This window comes from Lipotes vexillifer, unplaced genomic scaffold (assembly GCF_000442215.2).
Source record: "Lipotes vexillifer unplaced genomic scaffold, Lipotes_vexillifer_v1.1 scaffold66, whole genome shotgun sequence".
Taxonomy (NCBI): domain Eukaryota; kingdom Metazoa; phylum Chordata; class Mammalia; order Artiodactyla; family Lipotidae; genus Lipotes; species Lipotes vexillifer.
In genome coordinates this window covers 1,173,277-1,178,758 of record NW_006788130.1, presented here as the reverse complement: position 1 = coordinate 1,178,758, position 5,482 = coordinate 1,173,277, and the positions used below count along the sequence as shown (strand labels likewise).

Here is a 5,482-nt window from a genome sequence, read left to right as displayed (position 1 = left end):
TGCAGTTCACAAATGTGAATGCATTCCTATTTGTATTTATATACATGCACTTAAAATGTCATTTGGAAAAATCGACTTGGGAAGTGTGTCCTGCATACATCATCTCCATTTTCAAATTTCTATAATTATTTTGAGGCACAAAATATATCTGGTTATAACCTGAGGGAAACTCAGACAGTGCCTGCCTTCTCACTAGGGGACATCTTTCCCCTCGATGACAGGCAGATCTGTCACAGGGACAGATGATTTATCTCCTCTGATTTCATCCAGTAAAGACACGCTATACAAGGTGAAGTGATAATTTTCCTCAGAGTTAACATGTCCAATGTCTCATCTTTCATTCTAGTCCTTGTGAAATGACATCGAACACTAAATTGGGAACTAATTTTGGTTGTGAGGTTTGGCTGCCTGCCCACTTCCCTGGGAAAACAAGCAAATTATCTGTACTTTTTAGTCATAGAAGTTATATGATACCTGGAGCTGGCTTTTTAGTCTGGGGATTTTCTTTTTCTTTTAATCTACACTGGAAAAGCAAAAGAAAAATATACATGACAGGGAGTTTTGCAAAAAATATATTTTGCCATAAAATAAATCAAAATGAAATATACAAAGTGCTGTACCTGTGAAAAAAATATAACAAGTTAGGGGAACTTTAGGTGAAGTAGTGATTTGACTACAACACTAAAATATGCCATTAATTCAGTATGATTTTAGGAAAAAATCAACTCTCACAATTATTTGAGAGTAAAAATTCAACCAGTCAACCTATTATGCTCATCCAGCAAGAAAACTTGTTTGTAAATGTTTGTCTTTAGAATACAGTCTTATAATTCATTTTCTGAATGCACTTATTTTAGCACATAAATAGGGTAGTCAAGTGAGACTTGACTGAAGTGTGTTTTTGAAGTGTGTTTGGGTAAACAAAAGATTTATGTGATAAGCTAAATTCTAACCTACATAGTTACATATTTTTCCTTGATGAATACAATCGATGATGGGTTATATAATGTATTAGGAAGGTGTATTAGCAGTGAGGCACTTAGAAATAGAGAAGTTATATGACTTTAGGTTATAAAGATAAACTAAGAAGAGAGAAACATTGTGCTTTCTAACGTTTATGATTATTTTAAAAAATGGACACGTTAGGCTCCCACAGTACGGCCGGCGACATTAGCTAGCACTCGCTCTACTCTCTCTAACGGGGAAACAGCGAACTGCAAGAGACTGAGCTGTATCTGCCTCTACTTCCAAGAGACACGTTCAACTTTCGCTCACGAAAAAAAAAAAAAAGCTGGGAAAATTTTATTAACCCTTTTTAAAAAAAAGTTAATGTAAAATTATAGCAAAAAAAGAACCTGAACTTTAGTAACACAGCTGGAACAATCAGCAGCGGCGGCGGCAGAGGCGGGAGAAGAGATTTAATTTAGTTGATTTTCTGTGGTTCTTGGTTGTTCGCTAATCTCACGGTGATGGAAGCTGCACACTTTTTCGAAGGGACCGAGAAGCTGCTGGAGGTTTGGTTCTCCAGGCAGCAACCTGACGCAAACCAAGGATCTGGGGATCTTCGCACCATCCCAAGATCCGAGTGGGACATACTTTTGAAGGATGTGCAATGTTCAATCATACGTGTGACAAAAACTGACAAGCAGGAAGTTTGTGTACTCAGTGAGAGTAACATGTTTGTCTCCAAGGGACGTTTCATTTTCAAGACATGTGGTACCACCCTCTTGCTGAAAGCACTGGTTCCCCTGTTGAAACTTGCTAGGGATTACAGTGGGTTTGACTCAATTCAAAGCTTCTTTTATTCTCCTAAGAATTTCATGAGGCCACCTCACCAAGGGTACCCACATCGGAATTTCCAGGAAGAAATAGAGTTTCTTAATGCAATTTTCCCAAATGGAGGAGCATATCGTATGGGACGCATGAATTCTGATTTTTGGTACTTGTATACTTTGGATTTCCCAGAGAGTCGGGTAATCAATCATCCAGATCAAACCCTGGAAATTCTGACGAGTGAGCTTGACCCAGCGGTTATGGACCAGTTCTACAGGAAAGATGGTGTTACTGCAAAGGATGTCATTCGTGAGAGTGGAATTTGTGACCTGATATCAGGTTCTGTCATTGATGCCACACTGTTCAATCCTTGTGGGTATTCAGTGAATGGAATGAAATCGGATGGAATTTATTGGACTATTCACATCACTCCAGAACCAGAATTTTCTTATGTTAGCTTGAAACAAACTTAAGTCAGACCTCCTATGATGACCTGATCAGGAAAGTTGTGGAAGTCTTGCCAGGAATTTGTGACCACCCTGTTTGTAAATCAGAGTTCTAAATGTCTCACAGTACTTTCTTTGCCCCAGAAGATTGAAGGTTTTGAACCTCTTGATTGCCGGAGCACTATGTTCAATGATTACAGTTTTGTTTTCACCAGTTTTGCTAAGAAGCAGCAACAAGAGCAGAGTTGATTAAGAAAAATTAAGAAAAAACACAAAAAGAGAACACACATAGAAGAAGGCAGTGGCTGCTTTTTAGATATTGATAGCAAGGGCCATGCTTTCCATAACCACCACCTTGTAGTTGCAGAAAGCCCTAGATGTGATGATAGTGTAATCATTTTGAATTGTATGCATATTATATCAAGGAGTTAGATATCTTGCATGAATGCTGTCTTCTGTGTTTAGGTATCCCATGCCATTCTTGCTGTGAAATTGAAGTGCATGTAGAAGAAACCTTTTACTTTATGAAATTTACAACACTTGTGGAAACAATTTAATTTGATTTACACACAGTGTAATATTTCTCCAGGTATCATCCAAAATTCCCCACAGACAAGGCTTTCGTCCTCATTAGGTGTTGGCCTCAGCCTAGCCATCTGGGACTGTTCTATTAAATTGCTACCAGGATTTTGCATCTAGTTACCTCCACTTTCTAGAACATATTCTCTACTAATGTTATTGAAACAAATTTCTACTTTATACAGATATTTTTCCAGCACCAATCAAAGTTCTTCCATGAGTCCAGTCCTCTAAGAAAATGACTGCAGTTATCCATTTTGTGTACTACTATCTCACTGCTTCCTATACTTGTGTGACTTTAATTGATTCATTCCTCACCACAGTGTCTCCCCACCCCAACCACACCCCCTCCATAAAGCAATACACTGTTACACTGTGGGTTTACACTAACCTTATACCCCAGAGGGGAATGGGGGGATGGACCCTGGGTTTAATTTTCTTTTAAGGTCAAGGGAGTTTGGCATTTTTCGTTACCATGAGCTCTTTTGGAATAAGCTGGTGTTGATTAGCAAAGAAGGTGTGGATTGATACTAGGGAATATTGGCTGTATAGAATAGAATAGAACTGTATGGAAACTGTATGCCATTCTATGCCCCCCATTAAATGAGGTTAGCTTCTCATGAGTACCACGCCTTTATTAACTTGCTAAGTGGTAGTATAAAAGAATTATCACTAAATTTGTTAGCAAGGAGATTTAAGATAAAGGTTGTATTGGATTCAACAAGTCAAGCCAGCTCAGATGATTCACCTTAACTTTTACTTTCGTAGCCATTTCCACTGATTTCTATTAAGGATATGCCATAAACTTTGGTTTAAAGCAAAATCGATGTCTTTGCCATCTTGTGATTTAAAAACCTCTGTGACTTTGTGATGCATGTGATAGTGTTCTGATGGTTCCTCTTACTGGTATTTCTTTCACCGTGGAGTAACATCAAGTGATGAATGAGAACTATTCAGGTTACTCAGACATAATACACAGTGAAGCAGAGTGCTATCCATAAAACATAACATACAAAATTCCAAAATGGTCAATGGGAAAAGAGTTGGCATCTTTTAGCTGTATTTGCTAATATGGACATTTATTTAAGCAGCTGAGAAAAGAGGAAAGTTGACTCAATTTTGTATTTCTTCTTGTCCTCAAACAATTTTTGATTCTTCTGGATTGATGCAGTGACGTTTTTGTATTTATAAATGAAACACCTTTTTTTTTTTAGTGTTGCTAAACATAAATTCTACTTGGTTTGAAATCAAGTGGTTGGAACACTTTTGACTTTTAAACATGTTGTTGATTCAAGGCTTCATTGAAGAAGCTTTCAATCAGTGGATCAGTCCGATTCTGTAATTAGCGCGCAGTACCTAATATTTTGGTGCTATGATGAGGACCAATGCTCAAAGTGGATTTTGTTCTTGAACAGTGTTCCAGTAGATTTGATGAACATTTATTGGCTTGAGGTCTGATTACCCCCCCCTTAATAGATTTAAGATTTCTATTTAATGTTGAAAAGCTGCACAAATTTGTATGGAACAAAGCCTAGAAAAATGAAAACGATAGATTGAATAGTAATCTAAATTAATTCCAGTGTGTATGATAGAGGAGGGAAAATTTTGGTGCCGTAATTTCTCTCTTCATGGTGTTGGACTTAAATCAGTTGAAATGTATTTCTGTACCATAATTTAAGCTTCAGTAAAGGTTTGCTTAATTCATTGTCTAGTGACATTCAGAAAGTTTTCTGTTGATGTATTTTTTTAATAGTATACATGACAAAATACTAAACATTTAAAGTTCTTATAATTAATTGAGTAAATCAGTATTTAATGATCATTTTTTAAGATTTATGGGAGCTGTCATAAAGATAAGATCTTTAAGCTCCTGGGAGAACAGATTTAAACATTTTTTTGTTAGTGGCTTCATACCTGAAGCTCAAAGGAAATCATCTAGGCTGTATACCAGGATATCACAGAGTAGAAAGGGTATAAGTAGTAAGAATAAGAATGATAGAGTTTGGAGCTAGAAAGGTGAAAATTTTGGAGGTGGAATAGTCTAACATTTATTATGAAATAGGCTCTTGACGGTGGGGTGGGGCAGAGTTTAATTCGTGGTTATTTCTATTAACTAGAACAGAGTTATAAGCTTTTGATCATTGTGCCATGCAGGTACATATCTCATCATCAGGCAGAATTTCAGTTCTTCAGTCTCATCTACAATAAGCTAAAAACTGGAATCTTATAAAATGTGTATTTGGATCTTTCTCAGAATAAGCTTATCAGAATATTGTCCAAAATCTGAGTTAAAAAGGGTTGATCGTAGAAAAGCAGGTTGTTACATATGTGTGCAATACCAACAGTACCAGATTCTTTTACATGAACAGGTAACTGAGTTTGGCAGACACTTGGTGTTAATCAGATTCAGGGACATAATCTGAAAAATATGGTAAATGTGATATCACACTATGAAAGATAAAAGGTTTTTATTACCCTAGCCAGATAACTCACCATTTCCTGGCTACCCACCTTCAAACTTTACATTCTCATCTACCATTTTTGGAAGAAGTATTGGTCCTTTGGATTCCATCCACCCATTCCTACCTTCAGAGACTTTGTAACTGAGTTCACTGCAAGCATGTCCACTGTTGCTCATCATCAGTTTGTTTTACTTTTCTAGTTTCTTCCCACTTACGTTTGCC

General features: G+C 36.9%; 1 pseudogene; it reads left to right on the top strand.

Annotated features, from left to right (window-relative positions):
• Nucleotides 1-1,469: 1,469 nt before the first annotated feature.
• On the top strand, nt 1,470-2,468 carry LOC103085349 (S-adenosylmethionine decarboxylase proenzyme pseudogene; annotated as a pseudogene).
• Nucleotides 2,469-5,482: the final 3,014 nt, after the last annotated feature.